General features: G+C 42.4%; 1 protein-coding gene across 5 annotated transcripts in view; it reads right to left on the bottom strand.

The window, feature by feature from the left end:
- The window catches only part of ctnnd2b (catenin (cadherin-associated protein), delta 2b), an 89,171-nt gene extending 71,564 nt beyond the window's left edge, over positions 1-17,607 (bottom strand). For 4 of the 5 annotated variants that reach the window (XM_017472903.3, XM_017472905.3, XM_017472906.3 and 1 more), the window contains exon 1: positions 17,332-17,607. The gene's annotated coding sequence lies outside the window, so the exon portion shown is untranslated. Of the gene's footprint in view, positions 1-16,104; positions 16,365-17,331 lie in introns of those variants that run through there. The other variant, XM_017472904.3, reaches the window with a different exon arrangement.
- Between the last annotated feature and the right edge of the window lie 740 nt (positions 17,608-18,347).

Below are 18,347 nucleotides of genomic sequence, written 5' to 3'. Positions count from 1 at the left end.
ACCGAGGAAGATGAAGTGAGATGATACAAAGGTAGAAACCTCTCTTCTCCTCGCCTTGTAGTCCATAGGGAGGTACAGAGAGACATTTCTAGGTCAAACTGATGCCTTGCCACCGGTTAAGCATGATCATTTTGAATGTGTCCAAGCATGGCAGCTTTAACTAATAACAGCACCGGCTGTTGCTTTGATAGAGTACACGTCTTGGTGTTAATCTTAATCATGCACCTCCACTTGATTAATGATATCAAAAATAAATATAATATAGCACAGAGAATCTGCACAAGGAATATTAAGCAGAGGCCTTCCTGTGTGAAATAGAATCGATCCCACGCAATGCAGCAGAATAAAGGTTGCTATGTTAAACATGTAGTATGCTAAACAGGGTGAAGGATAAATCATTTAGCACCTGAGCAGAACAGCAGATAATATCCCCCCCCCCAACATGATAAATACCTAGATCATCCATGCCTCCTCTGGGCTGGTGCTGCCTCAAACAAATGCTATACCCTCTACAGATTTATGCACACTCTAAAATCTGCATTCACCAATCTGGATGTGTTGGATATTAATTCGGCAGTTCATTGCATGTGAATTGTTCTACACAGTAAGCCACATTTTTATAACAGGGCACACACTCATACCCAATTATTCACTACTAGGAGCAATTTAGAATAGCCAGTCCACTTACCGACATGTTTTTGGGAAGAGAACCCAAAGGAAACCCGCACGGACAAAACTCCACACAGGCAGTAACCCAAGCTCTGGATCTGAACCAGGGACCCTGAAGCTGTGCGCCAGCATCGCTATTGGAATGGCCGACCTAACAAGATTATCTATCCTGCAAGAATGTAGCAAATGACAGAATCTGGCAACTCACACCCCACACTTCCCATACGTGGACATTAAAAACAAATCTGCTGTCTGAAATTTCACTCCAATTCATTTTCGGTAGTGGGTGGCGAATAAAAGCGAGGGATTGTGGGATAGTGAGGAGTGAGTAACTAAATAGGAAAAAAGCTGAGCTGACTTCAACTGTCTTCACATTCTATATATCTCTAATGAATCGAGAGTAGGAAGCAGAGGAAACGATTCATGAGTGAGACCCAAAATGGAGAAAGCTGTACTATACACCGATCAGCCATAACATTAAAACCACTGACAGGTGACGTGAATAACATTGATTATCTCATTATAACGGCACCTGGCAAGGGGTGGGATATACTGTATTAGGCAGCAAGTGAACGGTCAGTTCTTGAAGTTGACGTGTTGGAAGCAGGACAAATGGGCAAGCGTAAGGATCTGAGCGACTTTGACAAGGGCTAAATTGTGATGGCTGGACGTCTGGGTCAGAGCATGTCCAAAAGTCTTGTGCAGGTCTTGTGTGGTATTCCCGGGATATTTGCTAATTTCAAGCTTAGAAGTGTTTTTATTCTATTGGCAGATAATTGAGTTTATTTCTAAAAATACATGCTTAAAATAAGCAAAATTATCTGCCAATAAAACAAGAATTTCAAGCTTGAAATGAGTAAAAAAATCTAGAAATAGGTTTAATAATCTTAAAGTTGTTCAAAAACTAGAATAAAGAGAAATGGAATCTGTCTGTATACCAGGCATATGTACTTTCTAAGATACTGTATGGTTTGTGCATTTAAAACATAGTGGAATTTGACATTTTTTTCTGATTCACCCCACTGACGTTTTTTCTGGGTTAAGCATGTTATGTGTTACACGTGAACAAAGGACAGATTGTCTTAATGCACACTGCCATCTTGTAACAGACGCTGACACACAGTTGCTCAGTTGCTGTAAGGATGTCAGTTCTTTCTTGTCTATTCTTTTTTAAAAGTAGTTGTTTAATTTTCTTGTATTCCCTTCCTCTATCCATCCATCCATTTATCCATTCATTTATCCATCCATCCATTTATCCATTCAATTATCCCTCCATCCATCCATTTATCCATCCCTCCATCCATCCATTTATCCATCCACCCATCCATCCATTCATTTATCCATCCATCCGTCCATCCATTTATCCATCCATCCATCCATTTATCCATCCCTCCATCCATCGATTTATCCATCCACCCACCATCCATTTATCCATCCACCCATCCATCCATCCACCATCCATTTATCCATCCACCCATCCATCCATCCACCATCCATTTATCCATCCATTTATCCATCCATCCATCCACCATCCATTTATCCATCCACCCATCCATCCATCCACCATCCATTTATCCATCCACCCATCCATCCATCCATCCACCATCCATTTATCCATCCACCCATCCATCCATCCACCATCCATTTATCCATCCACCCATCCATCCATCCACCATCCATTTATCCATCCACCCATCCATCCATCCACCATCCATTTATCCATCCATTTATCCATCCACCCATCCATCCATCCACCATCCATTTATCCATCCACCCATCCATCCATCCATCCACCATCCATTTATCCATCCACCCATCCATCCATCCACCATCCATTTATCCATCCACCCATCCATCCATCCATCCACCATCCATTTATCCATCCACCCATCCATCCATCCACCATCCATTTATCCATCCACCCATCCATCCATCCATCCACCATCCATTTATCCATCCACCCATCCATCCATCCACCATCCATTTATCCATCCATTTATCCATCCATCCATCCACCATCCATTTATCCATCCATTTATCCATCCATTTATCCATCCATCCATCCACCATCCATTTATCCATCCACCCATCCATCCATCCACCATCCATTTATCCATCCACCCATCCATCCATCCATCCACCATCCATTTATCCATCCATTTATCCATCCACCCATCCATCCATCCACCATCCATTTATCCATCCACCCATCCATCCATCCATCCACCATCCATTTATCCATCCACCCATCCATCCATCCACCATCCATTTATCCATCCATTTATCCATCCATCCATCCACCATCCATTTATCCATCCACCCATCCATCCATCCACCATCCATTTATCCATCCACCCATCCATCCATCCACCATCCATTTATCCATCCATTTATCCATCCATCCACCCACCATCCATTTATCCATCCACCCATCCATCCATCCACCATCCATTTATCCATCCATTTATCCATCCACCCATCCATCCATCCACCATCCATTTATCCATCCACCCATCCATCCATCCACCATCCATTTATCCATCCACCCATCCATCCATCCACCATCCATCCACCCATCCATCCATCCATCCACCATCCATTTATCCATTCATTTATCCATCCATCCATTTATCCATCCATTTATCCATCCCTCCATCCATCCATTTATCCATTCATTTATCCATCCATCCATCCATTTATCCATCCCTCCATCCATCGATTTATCCATCCACCCACCATCCATTTATCCATCCACCCATCCATCCATCCACCATCCATTTATCCATCCACCCATCCATCCATCCACCATCCATTTATCCATCCATTTATCCATCCACCCATCCATCCATCCACCATCCATTTATCCATCCATTTATCCATCCACCATCCATCCACCCATCCATCCAGCCACCATCCGTTTATCCATCCATCTATCCATCTATTTATCCATCCATCCATCCATCCATTTATCCACCCATCCATTTATCCATTCATTCATCCATCCATCATTAGATTATTATCTTAAACTGTGAACTTCTGGAACCATTTACTGCTGTTTTGTGTCTATTTATACTTGTTAGCAAAGGCCAACCCCTATCCCCCGCCCCCCCAAAAATTAGCATAATATGCATAATAAGCATCACGTTAACTGAAAATGTCTTAAAAAATGGCGACATAATTTTGTCACATTTTTACCAAATCAACTACTTATTTAAAAACAAATGGTAGTTATGTATCTTGAGCACACATAAAGGAAATTTTTCCTCTTGCTACCAGCAGCATTTGTAGCACTAAATGCTCTTGAACTCCAACCGCAATTAAAGCATTTGGATACAATTTCTGAGCTTAGTTAAATAAAAAAAGATCATTCAAACGCACAAAAATTACAATGCAGGGAATCCAAATAGCTGGGACGAAAGACAAGGCAACAATAATAAGCACAATGAAAGGAGCTTGCAGTGTGTGTTATGTGCTCACAGTCAGAAGGTACTGGTGCATACACTCATACATACCCTACTCAGGCATCGACTCAATACATACCCTACTCAGTCATCGACTCAATACATACCCTACTCAGGCATCGACTCAATACATACCCTACTCAGGCATCGACTCAATACATACCCTACTCAGGCATCGACTCAATACATACCCTACTCAACTCAATACATACCCTACTCAACTCAATACATACCCTACTCAGGTATCGACTCAATACATACCCTACTCAGGCATCGACTCAATACATACCCTACTCAGTCATCGACTCAATACATACCCTACTCAGTCATCGACTCAATACATACCCTACTCAGTCATCGACTCAATACATACCCTACTCAACTCAATACATACCCTACTCAGGCATCGACTCAATACATACCCTACTCAGGCATCGACTCAATACATACCCTACTCAACTCAATACATACCCTACTCAACTCAATACATACCCTACTCAGGTATCGACTCAATACATACCCTACTCAGGCATCGACTCAATACATACCCTACTCAGTCATCGACTCAATACATACCCTACTCAGTCATCGACTCAATACATACCCTACTCAGTCATCGACTCAATACATACCCTACTCAGGCATCGACTCAATACATACCCTACTCAGGCATCGACTCAATACATACCCTACTCAACTCAATACATACCCTACTCAACTCAATACATACCCTACTCAGGTATCGACTCAATACATACCCTACTCAGGCATCGACTCAATACATACCCTACTCAGTCATCGACTCAATACATACCCTACTCAGGCATCGACTCAATACATACCCTACTCAGGCATCGACTCAATACATACCCTACTCAGGCATCGACTCAATACATACCCTACTCAGTCATCGACTCAATACATACCCTACTCAGTCATCGACTCAATACATACCCTACTCAACTCAATACATACCCTACTCAGGCATCGACTCAACCAGCGTTGAGTCCGTGCTCAATCCTGAAAGGAATCACAAACACACGGCACAAGCACACGGGAACCATGACATGCTTTCTAGGACTGCGAACTGGTGTCTGCTGTAAATGTAACCTCTTTGACAGTGTATTTATTTAGCTACAACAATGACTACGTTTACATGGACAGCAATAATCGAATTATCGACCTTATTCTGAATAAGACGATATTCTGGTTAAGGTGTTTACATGAGTCACTTTTAGAACACTCCTTTCATGTTCCCGTTTTACGTGTTATAGAATATAGATGGATTAACGTCACGTCATTACGTCACCGCGCAACGCCGTCCGACGTTCCCTCCGGAATTTCACGTATCGACGTACAGTTGGTCTTCGTTATGGGACCGTATACAGTTTTGGGTGTTTGATTTTAAATTTTACGAACACTTCAAGTGCGGTTAATTATTTGTCATTTTATACGTGCTAATAGACGACTGCTTGAAGCCGTGGGCTGCGTCCCAAACCGCATACTTACCGCCTATATAGTAGCTTAAATACATGTATTTGGCCTACTATACATCGGGTAAGTACTTGGTTTGGGACGCAGCCGTACTCTCTTGTCTGCCATCAAACGGTTGAGCGCTGCCGTCTTAATTCCATTTGTGTTTACTTCGAGTGTGACTTTAATCAGATTAAGGTCATCAGTAATCGCCGTTTACATGCTAGTTTCTTAATCTGAGTAGCATCTTAAGCGGGTTCATATCGGATTATTGTTGTCCGTGTATACATACTGACTGAATAGTTTAGACACACCTAATATTTTCCCAGATGGCAAAGAGGAAAATTCTTCCCATTGGCATGTGACAAAGGACAAAGGAGATCTCTGAGTTGCATCATTTAAAAACTGTCATCATCTGATGTTATGCCACTTTAGCTACACAGCCTTGTTGATATTCTTTCATGCTGGGAGATAAGCAGGGGAGAGTTTATGTGGTGGGGGATGGGGTGGCTGGCCGAGCTACACCGGCAAACCTCATTAAAACAGCACAGCAAAGAGACAATGCTAAAGGAAACGGCGGTGGAAAATGGTAACAGTGTAAATGATCCGAACGACTCGGAACGACGGAGCGCTTCATTCCTGCCAAGAACAACAACCAGAATGTAATGAAAAATTTAAAATGAGATTTTAATGAAAGGTCCAGAGCACATCGTTCCTGAGCGGATCAGTCGCAAACACGGAGGATGCGATACCAGCCCCCCCTCACCCCACCCCCACCCCCCTTTCAAATCATCTTTCCAAATTGCTGCACATGCTCTGTCACAATCAGCGTTGGGTAAATTACTCAAAAAAACCTCATTACTATTTTAGAATTGCAATTTGATTACATTACTGATTACTGCGTGTAAAAAGTAATCAGATTACTAAATGGCTTTACTTTCAAGTTACCTTCAAAACCTACAAAGGTACACTACAACGTGAAACTCGTAGTCCGTTCAGTAATTTTAGCGTGCGTTCTTTGGTGATTCATTAGAGCGCATGCTCATTAACGGAGCCCAGATTCTTCTCCATGCATTTATTCCAGCTCAGCTAGTAAGTTTTGCTTCACGGAATTCCTAAGTTTTGCTTCATGAGGTAACTTTAGCTGTCAGTGTATGATATGATCAGAAAAAGCTGGATCGATCATAAAACTTGCCTCGGGTGCTTGTAGGACTACCAGACCGATAATAAAATATCAAACTTTCCTAACTAGGCTAGTTTGGTGTCGCTAGTCAAGGGGAGGCTACAGTGCTACAGCGCAATGCGAAGTACATTATCTTTCCTTCTGCTCTGCTCATATCACTTCACGTAAACCGGAACTCGCGTACATAGACATGTACACGCCTTGTTGTCCCGCTCAGCATCAGAGGATGTCACCGTTTCAGTTTCAGCACCTTTACTGGTTTAAAACAGATCAACTGTATATATCCATTTTCCCTCACGCCGGCTGTGAGCTAGCGTTTGGCAGAATCGAGAGACTGTCGGACAATAAGACGCGAGTATTTCCACGTATTTTCCTGTAAACCCTGTCTGATTGGTCTCACCTCCGTTCTCTAAAGATATAAAATGACAACGCCGCCGTGTCTTCTTTTACTGACGTTACGCGGTGACAAACCGCTCCAAGTGGAGAATTATTCTGAGGTAAACAAACGCGTTCGGGGCTACAGACCCGAACTTAATATAGTTTTCTTAACGATAAATTTGTAAAGCAAGTAACGTAATTTTCCTGACAATTGAATTGAATTGAATTTGAAATGTAACGCGTTACATTACTGTGCTATCGGAAAAAGTCATTAGAGCAGTGACGCATTACTTTGTACCCGGCGCTGGTCACGATGCAGCGTAACTCAGCGCACTCAGAGGAAACGCGCTATCTACCCTCGTCAACATACGTGATTTGAACTCACGATCTCCCGACAATAGTACAAATGCTTTTCCGTTTTCACTCGAGAACCAGAGAACTCAACCTTAATAAACAGATAACGTGTCTGAGGAACAATCTCGAGCGTAAACTCCACCATTTTCTTTTGTTTCTAATACAAAACAACAGATTTAGTATTTTATCTGAAGTATCCATTCCGGTTTAATGATGACGGCAGAAGATTGCACCACTTTTATTTATTCTAAATCTACTTTAAGTCGTTTTTTAGCTTTCTATAACATGATATAGTCTTAATATGATATTGCGCATTTATATCCTCAGCTTTTGGTGGCCACCGTGTTTTTGTCTTCATTCGCCCAATGAAAAAAAACCCACAACACAACCGCCCCTTTTGAGCGATCAGCTGTGTGGTACTAGCAATAAATCTATGCCCGTTGACTTGTGGTTTCACGACAGTGGAATAAATGATCCGGCTTCGTTTTCTCCACAGAGGAACCACTTAGTGACGCTTCGGAAAGCACTTGAACGTCGACGAAGAAGGACTTTCGGCTCCTCTTAGTGCGTAACGTGTTGATCCAGGTGTGCTCTTTTTGCATGCTGATGTACCTCGTGAGCTAATCGATGACGCGCTTTGCGTTATTCTACATGTACCGTCGCCAGTAATTCTTCTTCGACTTGTAAGATCGTATCATTCCTAGCTTGAGTGACTGCTCTTGAGTGCTAGCATATATTTCTACCATCGTGGAACTGCACTATAAGCACATTTACAATTCAAGTGCGGAAGTCTCCCGGATTTGATTGCCTACATGCCACACAGATCTGATTTACTTAAGCGGTGTGAATTTAAAAAAATGAACCGCTCAAAGAAGATTTAAGGACTTTCGTGCGTGATCCAAGCTTTGATATATATCCAATCTGGCGCCATAAAAGCCCACGAAGAAATGGCAGGATGGAATTCCCCTACGGATCATCATTACATAGATGTAGATCATTACACGGCACATATTTCTATATGAAAATACCAATGATAGCTACTGAGACGGTAACAGCCATCGGTGTGTGTTTTGTTTTTTTACTTTTAACCCTGACGTACGCAACAACGGATCGCATTTGAGCCAAAGTTTGGAATTGTGACGTGAACGTCACAGCCTCCGAAGAGATACCGCTATCTCTGGGTGATATTGTGTCATTTTTACATGAACACAAGATCTGTGCTACAGCCCTCACAGGTGATCTCACTCTCCATCAGCACGCTATCGCCCAAATGATGAACAGATCCTCCAAAAAGATACGAAGCATCCCTTCGCGACCGTGCTGTGCTTCCCGACAGCCCTGACAGCATTCTAACTACACCGCGGTCTTTAAAAAGCCTCGCCTTATGAATCAATCAAAGTGATGGATTTTGAATCCTGTGTTTAATGCTTTGTTTACTGCAGGCGGTAAGTTTAAAGCACACCCTTATTAATGCCTCTCACCCGGTGCTCACCCGGTGGACCTGTTGCAAAGCCCTCTGGGATGGGGGTCGTATCCGGTTCTCTCAAAAACAACGAGCACTTCATAGCCATTAGGAGTCGGAAAAAAAACAAACAAACCCGGAAAGCTGAATCCCGCAGCAGCATTCTCACTACACAGTGTGACTAGGTTTGTCTCATACGGTCTATAAGTACATGATAAGCAATCAGTCTTGCATGGATGTTCACAAGATGCCAGCCTTTTCTTCTGCCTCTTTGTGCCTTTAAACAACCGGTTACACTTTATTTTTAGTCAAAAAATTTGTCAGTGAGGACAGCTGTCCTGAGCTGGTTTTCATCCCAAGTACCTCCCATTAAGGTCTTAGCCATATGCTTTTGACAACAAATTAGTCTCTGCTGGCAGCGTCTGACTCGTTTTGTTTTTTTTGGGGTTTTTTTTTTTTTGTGCAAGCTGAGAATCCACTTCACCAAATTCTGTTTCGCACTCAAGGCTGCATTGCTCCAATAAAACCAGATGTTCCAGTGTGCTTACAGCCCACAGCACAACGGAATGAAGATCCAGCGGGTGCGGTGCAGTGTCTCAGATAAATCAAAACGCATCGGTGCGGAACCATCTCGCGGAAGAGTCAGTCTGCCAGGTTGTATCATCGCTACACGTCTGTCGAAGCTTCTGTGACCTTATAACGAAACCTCTCTGCTTTGTGCGGTGATCACTAACCCTGTTCCCAGAGATCTAACGATCTAGAGAATCCTGCTCCAAACCTAATCCAGCACAGCTGAGCGAGCTAATCAACTAGATGGATTATTTGGCGCAGGGGTGTGTTGGAACTGTTCTTGAGACTAAAGCCGGTTTCGCAATGTCGGATTTCAGCAGATTTTTTTTTTTTAAAAAACAACAAGAAATTTACTACGTTTTACGTACTAAGTCCTATCAGTGACCCAGGCTTGGGCAGAAAATGTGTCGTATAAACAGAAACATTCTTCAGTGAGCTTGACGTTTCGGAAGTTTTGTTTATGTTTTGATGATGAGGATAATTTATGTCTTTATCGGTCGCGTATACATTACGGCGGAGTGGAATTCTTTTCTTTGGATCTCGCAGCGTGTTTGGACGCTGGGGTCAGAGTGCACGGGCAGCCATGATACAGCAGAGAGGGTTCAGGGCCTTGCTTAAGGGCCCAACAGAGGCAGCTTGGCAGTGCTGGAGCTTGAACCCCTGACCTTCCGATCAGTAACCCAGACGCTCCACCGCTCCATTTTTTTGCCGTTATTTGTAGTCCTCTATTTGCAGCTGTGTCGTGAGTTTCGTGTAATCCCATGCCCATCCTCCTATTGATGGCTTTTAGATGCGCGTCGTGACAGCGGTCACTCTCAGACATTTTTTAATAAACACTTTCCGACAGGGAGACGTGGGAAACATAAGTGTACAGAATTAGTCAAGGCTATTACTTTACTGCCGATGACCAAACCTCGTCTTTCTATTCCATATTTGGATGGGAATTGCGTTCTCTTCAAGGCAGGCCTGAAAAGATCGTTATCTCACATAATATCACTCTATTTATAAATGTTTGCCAATAAGTCGAGTTAGATGTACCACTTCAAACACTGGAAATGAAACTCAGTGCAGAGATTCTGCTTTCAGAGATTAAGACTAATGCAGGATTGGCTTGCAATTAGAATTTTTAAAAAAAGTAAAAAAAAAAAAAAAAGTGATACAGCACATTGGAGGATTAAAATGTTCAATGAGGTCTTATAAGAATCTAATCTCTAATCGAATCGAATCCCTTCTTCTAACACTGAGACACTGTGTATGTCCCCAGAAAACAGCCCTGAAACAAACCTGAGCATGACATTTGGAAAGTGGTACCTTACTTGCTCTTTACCTTATATGTGCATATCGGATCCCTCTAGGAGGTCTAGTGCACTTTATAACGCTCTTCCTGTTAGCATACGATTCAGACTTTACAGCCTGGCCGTAGATGTCCGATTAGATTTACTGAATTATTATTATTATTTTTTTTTATAATAAGAGTAAAAATGCTGTCTTTTATGCACTTAAAAGACTTTTTTTTGTTTTGTTTACACAGTTGTCACGTAGTCTAACGAAATGGGGCCTAGATGTTACTGTCTCACAGAAGCATTACACAAGCATATTGCAGACGTACTGTATATTTGAAACTTTATCTTGCTTGTTTTCAATCGTTCAATTGCACGAAAAGACTGAAAACGGCTACTACTCCTGCTAATAATAATCAACAGTGTTCGTCTAATACGACCACTTACAGATAAACCGGTTAAAAAAATATCCGAAATTTCCAGAATTGAGTGACGTAATGTTTTAGAGATAATACAAGCACATACGCAAGTTGTTAGCAACATTAGCCTTGTAGCAGTGATGCGAAATTACATAAAAATATATACAGTAAACACGTCTTGGGTGATCCACTTACTGTGGATGGAAAAAAATTATCCAGGGCCTAACTGTCCCTTTAATGGTGGTAAGCTATATGAATCCTAATACAGTGGGAGAAATAAGTACTACACCCGAATAACTTCATTTATGGATGGACTTTAATGTTGTGGATTCTTTATATTCCCAGATTTCTTGAGTTAATACTGATGTCCGGTGAAAATTTCACGTGAGTAACCTCGTCGGAAATCGATTTACTGAAAAGAACGTTGACGCGCACGATCCTTCCTTCCCGCGCTGTATTGAAGAGAGCAGAAAATGGTCACGTTCTGTTCAAAACCTTTTTCACGTAACAAATTACAGACTACTAAGGCTTTATCAGAGGCAGGTGAGGTTTGAAAAGATATGCCAACCTGGCCAAATGTCACAGATTTGTTGCAAAAACAGGACAAAGCCAAGGCAATTAAAGGCCTCCAACAGTAATGTTCTCAAAGGACAGCTGAGCATGACACTGGTGATAAAGACTAATTATGTGGGGCTTGCTGCGATCAAATGAGGCCCGCTGCTTTTTACAGTCTCCTCCTAAATCATGTCGAACTGTACGTTCTCAGTGGTTACCTTTTCTCTATATGTCCTCAACACCTAAAGTCGGATTAGCGCCTGTTTGCTTGAAGCATTTAGCCGGTGTACAGGTTTCTACCGGATATCGTTTCAGTTAACGCTCAAGGATAATGATCAAAATGTTATGACTGCCAAGATGCAACCACTGGACCCTTGAGCAATGCTCTTAACCCTCTTAAAGCTCCGTGGCTCCATGCTATGTTCGCTTATAGAGAAGAGAATTCATTGCACTGTCCAGGTGGATAAGCTAGGCGGCGGTGTCGTGTCGTGTGTGTGATGTGCTCGCGACGTTTCCCGTTAAAGTCCCATCGCGACCTCGCGACAGCTTCCCGATCCGGCCGCGAGAATGATTCCACTACGTTCTTCTTTTGTCGAATTCATTCTTAAACGGCTATCTGAAAAAATATATATATATAACAGTTTAATATAAACCGAGTATGAAATATTCTAGCGGACATTTTCGCCGAAAAGTGTTCATTTCCCGTATGTATGGAGACATTTGTGACACCGTGTAGTACTACCAGCACACTACATTCACACGAACAAGCGACAGGCTGCTTGTAGTTTGTCTCCCGTCCGCCATGTAGCGTTCGCCGTTTAAATGGGAAGTAATCGGGAAGATAAGGATTTTGGACCGCGCGTACCGTAGGATCGGTCCGAGAAATCGTTCGAGCCAATCGTGTGGATTTTGTGTGGATGTCAGCCCTGTGGAAGTCTTAAAAAAAAAAAAAAGAGTCTCGATTCGAATGTCACTCGTAGCACTCTGCTTTGTCGTTCGCCGATGTCGCTGAAATCGTGGCTCTGTGTCACACGCGTACGTCATAGACGTTGAATGATTGCCTGTCACTTGCTGCTGTGAACACAGGGTTACACGACAAAGACTGAGATCTCCAACGTCAATTCGAGAAACGTTCTCTTGTTTTCGCTTGCACTCTGAATTCCCGAGCTCCCAGGTTTAGACTCCAATTAAGACTGTTCGGAGAGTCTGACGTGGGATCGCACTTACAGGCTTGTGAGCTCTGGATCGAGTTATGAAAGCACCAAACACCTCTGTCATGACAACGTTTGGCTTGCGTAAGATTTACGACCGCATTCCCTTTTTGGCTCAAAGCATCATTTTACTGGTTTTTATGGTTTCTATGGTGTTGGCAATTGGCACAGCCATCAGATCCCCTTGGCCTTTAGTTTTCCAAGCATCATACGAAGACAGACCTTGTGTTGCCATAAAACGGTGCCCAGTCTTGTGTGGGAAGCTGATGAATCCAGTTGAAATGCGATAACATTTGGTTATTACACCTAAATCTTGCTCATTTACTTGCACTGCATCTTGGATATTTCCTTCATGATTTCCTCAAAGCTCTTTTAGTGCTTATGGGAGATGATAAAGTAGCTGGGTAGAATAATATTAGCTTCCATGGTAATTGTTTACGGTAAAGAGTTCTGGCACAGACTCCTCCTGTTGGTAAGAAAATAGAACAATGACCCCTTTAAATTCGGCGGTAGCACAGCCAGACAAACAATGCAGAAGCCTCATGTTAATACAGGCGAGCTGTTTCAGTGATTTTAATAGGATCAGCAGCTGGGCTGATAAAAACAGATTCTGAGGGAGGAAAAGATCGACTGTATCACTGACTGTCCAGAATGGCTCGGGAAACTTCTCTGCATCTTCTCTACATATCAATTATTCTGCAGGACTGGAGACGCCCAAGTGAGTATCATTTTTAAACACATATATATATATATTCATCCCGCAGGATGAATATGGTAACCCCCTGGAAATACGTAAATAAGTGACTCATCTAATCAGCCAGGCGGCATACAATTTTTAATTCCATTTCCCACGTCTGCTCGTCACTCATCTTTCTCTATCCGTTAGAACATCCTATACGGGGATTTAAATCGAACTGTGACTTTTACAGAAACACCAACTCATAGTTATAGTAATAAAAAAAAATCTAAATGAAAAATGAGTGTACCACCCTGGAGAGGTCAACTGAGCTATAAATAAACCCCTATATACCCCTGCTGTCTCTCATAATTCACATTTTACGTCTCAGTGGTTTTCTTTGCAAGTGCAAAGGCTCACTAAGCACGAATGATCTCTCCTGATTCCAGGTAGCCGATATACATGCTTCTCTGGTCTCCGGTTCGGCGCTATCTTAAGCACTAGCAGTTTGTGCGATACAAAATTAGCTCCCAGTCTGCAGAGCGTGAACAGGTATGTATATGTATAATTGCATCTTTCAATGGTACACTGATCAAATGAAAATAGGAAAAGTGAGCTCCTACAGGCACTGGGTATTAAACAGTGCAGGGAAATGACTCTTACCCAAGATGCAAAAGGACTCTCCTGGCATTTTAACCAAACGGGAGGATAGTGGCTAAATTCCATTTGCAAATAATGAGCTCGCCTTCAACGCTCCTTGTCTCAAGAGCATCCAAATTGCTATTACATTTAAAAATTGAAGCCAATGACAAGCACATTGCAATTATTTTAAAATAATAATAATAATAATCTAAGCAGGAACTGTTCTGGTTACAAACAGCCCTTTGTCTTAGAAGGTGTCGAACAAAGAATAGCTATCAAGCTCTGAAATTAATCAACACGTATTAAGGCCCAGTTGGCATCACATATTGGGAACAGTTTCACAAATGTCAAAAAAAAACAAAAAACTGCAGTGTCAGTCCATGCATGCCAACCACGGACAATCTGTTGCTGGTAGAATCAGCTGTGTTGACAATGAAAGCCATCGTGGTCATTGCTGAAATTTCAGAAGACCATAATGAGGAGAAGAACCATAATGAGGACACCAACCGACCGGACTAGACTGTTCGAACTGCCGATTTCTTCTGAGATTCTGTCCTACATCACAAAAACTATGCTCATACTGGAGAGTTTTGTCCTTTTTCTTCACTCGCCTATCTCTAAATTTAGTCACAGTCATTTCCATCGTCTGTCTAGTGGCAAGTGGAATTAGGTCTGTCCCTGTTTAAGATGTTTTCGACTCGGAGCTAATGTATTTTCTGCCTTTACCTCAGGTCAAAGCAATCACACCAGATTGCCAAGTCCTCTCAAATTCCTCTGGTACACTACAGTAAAATGGAGACAAGAAAGGCCCTGTATGGTATATAGACCAGCTGGGATTTATACCTAAAGCCTATAGCGCTAGGATCCAAAACTGCCACACGGACCATCTCATGAGGAAACGCGAAAGCAAAAAGCAGCACGTGATTAAAAATACATCAAATATGTATGGATTATGATTGACATTTGGAGACATGACCATGCTGACTTTGGTTGGGAAAAAGCACCGATGCCTTGACTGAAACAAGGTTCCAAAGCAAACGATTAGTAATATGTATTCTATATAATGTACGAACAAAAATCTTCACACGCTCATCCGAGCATACCCACACGCCAGGCCGTGCTGGGGATACCGATGGTAAAAGATAACAGGTTATTGGTGAATATACAATCCTAATGTGATCCATCTGGTGCAAATGCATCATTTAAACAATTCATGTTCTGAAAAATTCCTGATTGAACTGGTGATCTGAGCTTACGTCTATTATCCTACATCTATCAAGGTGCAAGCGGTGACATCAACAGAGGCTCCTGCCCCAATCTCCAGCAACAATGCTTCCAATATGGTCATGGAAAAAAGACAAAATGCTATTGGTTGAACTTTCTCCATTTCTAGGATGCAGAGCGTAAACACACACAGTAGACATACAGTACGTTGCCTATGTCGAGTATATATATATATATATATATATATGATCATGTTTGTGACATCACAAACCGGACTGCTGTGGATTCCATACACCACAGTCTTCAGATCTGTAATCTTACAAACTCATGACTTAAGATCGCCTCATTAATCCCACATGATCCGCTATTAATGAGGTTAATGGTGTGCTGCATCCTCCTAAATCCCAACCAGCAGAATGTGTTCTTAGTAATGAATATGCACAGACAGATATATAAACACTGAGCAAAAAGCAGCTGCCACTGTTTCAAACAGAAGAGACGTGCAGGTGCAATGCCTTCACGTGTAAGACGGAGTGTGCCATCTTACATGAGAATGTGTGCCGTTCACTGTGGTCGTCTATTACATACTGACATAGTGTAGTGAATAGCTCTCCACTCCAGAGTCAGTCCGTACAGGATTTCGCTTTTTGAGTCGTTTGTTTTTTTGTTTTTTTTTTGGTCATTATTGTGGCCAAAAGTTCTTGATTTTGCTGCTTGCTTTTCTTTCTTCTTCTTGAAAAATCTGCGCTTCGTGCTTCTTCACTCAAAGCGGCGAAATCGCAACGGCATGAAATTGTTCCGCGCGGACTTTCGCAGTCATGTCCGTCGGCCAACGAGACATCCTAGGTATACTCATGGCCGAACGCGCGTCGTTATGACGTCACATGACGCGTCTTGGAACAAATTTTCCGTCGGTTTTGAAAAATTCGCGAGCCCCTCCGAAGGTTGCGGGGTTTGCTTGATTTTGTGTTCGTTTCTGCCATCGCAAACTGGCAAAATCCTGGATGGACTGCAGAGTACAGAGTCTATTATTAGGATAATAATGATTATATGGTGTGATTCCATGGCTTCGTGCCAAAGGCAGAACAAATACATGACATGGCCTCGTTTGTGAGAATCACGGGCTACTGTGTCAATTTTATGCTACCTTTCTATGTATGTACATGCATGTGTGTTTCTCTAAGTGTGTGTGTGTGTGTGTGTAAACACAAATAAGTATTACTTGCTTTTATTTTATTTTATTTTAAATAAAGCAATTTCCTTTTGTCTCCATGGTAGTTTAAATCAAGGCCCCCCCCCTCATTCCTTCATGTCAATTCCTCTCACTGGCTATTTGTAAGGCCACAACATGTTACAACCCGCGGCCATTATGAGTGCACAGTCTATTGCTGTGAATCACAGCCTATGAATAAATACAGCATTGCAATTGAGGTCAATAGGGAAGTAATTCCCGTTTTCATCTCTCTCACCCACCACCCCCCACCTCTACCTCCATTTCCATCTCCATCTCCTCGGATGGAGAATCGGCCTCTAATGGAGTCCGTTATCAGTCTCCACTATTAAATCGAGCAACCATGAGAAATACATTAAATAATAACAACAACAACAACAACAACAACAATAATAATAATAATAATAACATGCATTATATTTTTTGACATATAGAAAAATACATATTATTGCAAGCATAGATGAATGGTATTGCATTGTAGTTCTGGGAGCGTGTGTGTGTGTGTGTGTGTGTGTGTGTCAGCTGGAATGACATTGCGCTTACCGACTGCTATCCAGAGTGAAAAAAGCCCCGCGCGCTCGCCTCCCCTCCTCTGATTAAAGCCCGCTCTTCATACAGGAGCTGAATCCGTTAAGCATCTCTAACGATCTCCGCCGAAAACCCGCACCGTTCTGGTGAGACACCGGCGAGCCGAGGCGTATAAAGCATCCGACACACATCCGGCAGGAGAGGAAACGATCTGGGGAAAAACTGCGGAGAGAGAGAGAGAGAGAGAGAGAGAGAGAGAGGTGTGTGTGTGTGTGTGTGAGAGAGAGAGAGAGAGAGAGATGAGAAAGGGAGACAGCTCTCCTCCTCCTCCTCCTGTGCTGCTGTAGCATCTCCTCTCCTCTCCTCTCCTCCACCTCACTGCAGCAAATCAAGCCGAGATACTACAGCGACATCTGCTGCTCAAATCTAGCACATCTCCTTACGGTTGCCAGATTGTGCACTGCATTCCAATATCCTTTACTGTTCTGGAAAATGGCGTTAGACTGGTAGATCTGACTCTCTAGGCTATATGTTCAGTGCTGAAAAACAAACAAACAATAGAAATTTGTAATGGTTTAAATGGGGATTGTATCGGTTTGAATGGAAACTGTTATAATAATCTGCCTGTGTTTCTCTACTGGTAATTTGTTGGCTTCTACTGGTGGCGTGTTATGTCTAGTGGATACCATTAAGGACCAATAATGGTAATGTTTTAATAGTTAACAGCTGATGGTTTGTAATGGTATCCATTTGGAAACCGTTGGAATTCCTGTGATGGTTTCTATTTTTGTTTGTTTGTTTGTTTGTATTCAGCAGGGTTTTGTTGATTTTTGTCGTTGTTGTTGTTTGTCATTTTATTTCCATTTGTACTGCCATTATATATCTCATCATAGAGTTGGTCATATTTACAGCACATTGGGACGGTTTTTTTTAAGCGTGTATCGACGCTCCAATCTGGCAACCCTGAAGCATCCTCCCCACCCTAGTCTCTCAGTAGCTAGGCGTGCGAGATGTGTAACCATGGCAACGCC

This window comes from Ictalurus punctatus, chromosome 7 (assembly GCF_001660625.3).
Source record: "Ictalurus punctatus breed USDA103 chromosome 7, Coco_2.0, whole genome shotgun sequence".
NCBI classification, from domain to species: Eukaryota; Metazoa; Chordata; class Actinopteri; order Siluriformes; family Ictaluridae; genus Ictalurus; species Ictalurus punctatus.
This window is presented reverse-complemented; position numbering and strand designations above follow the sequence as displayed.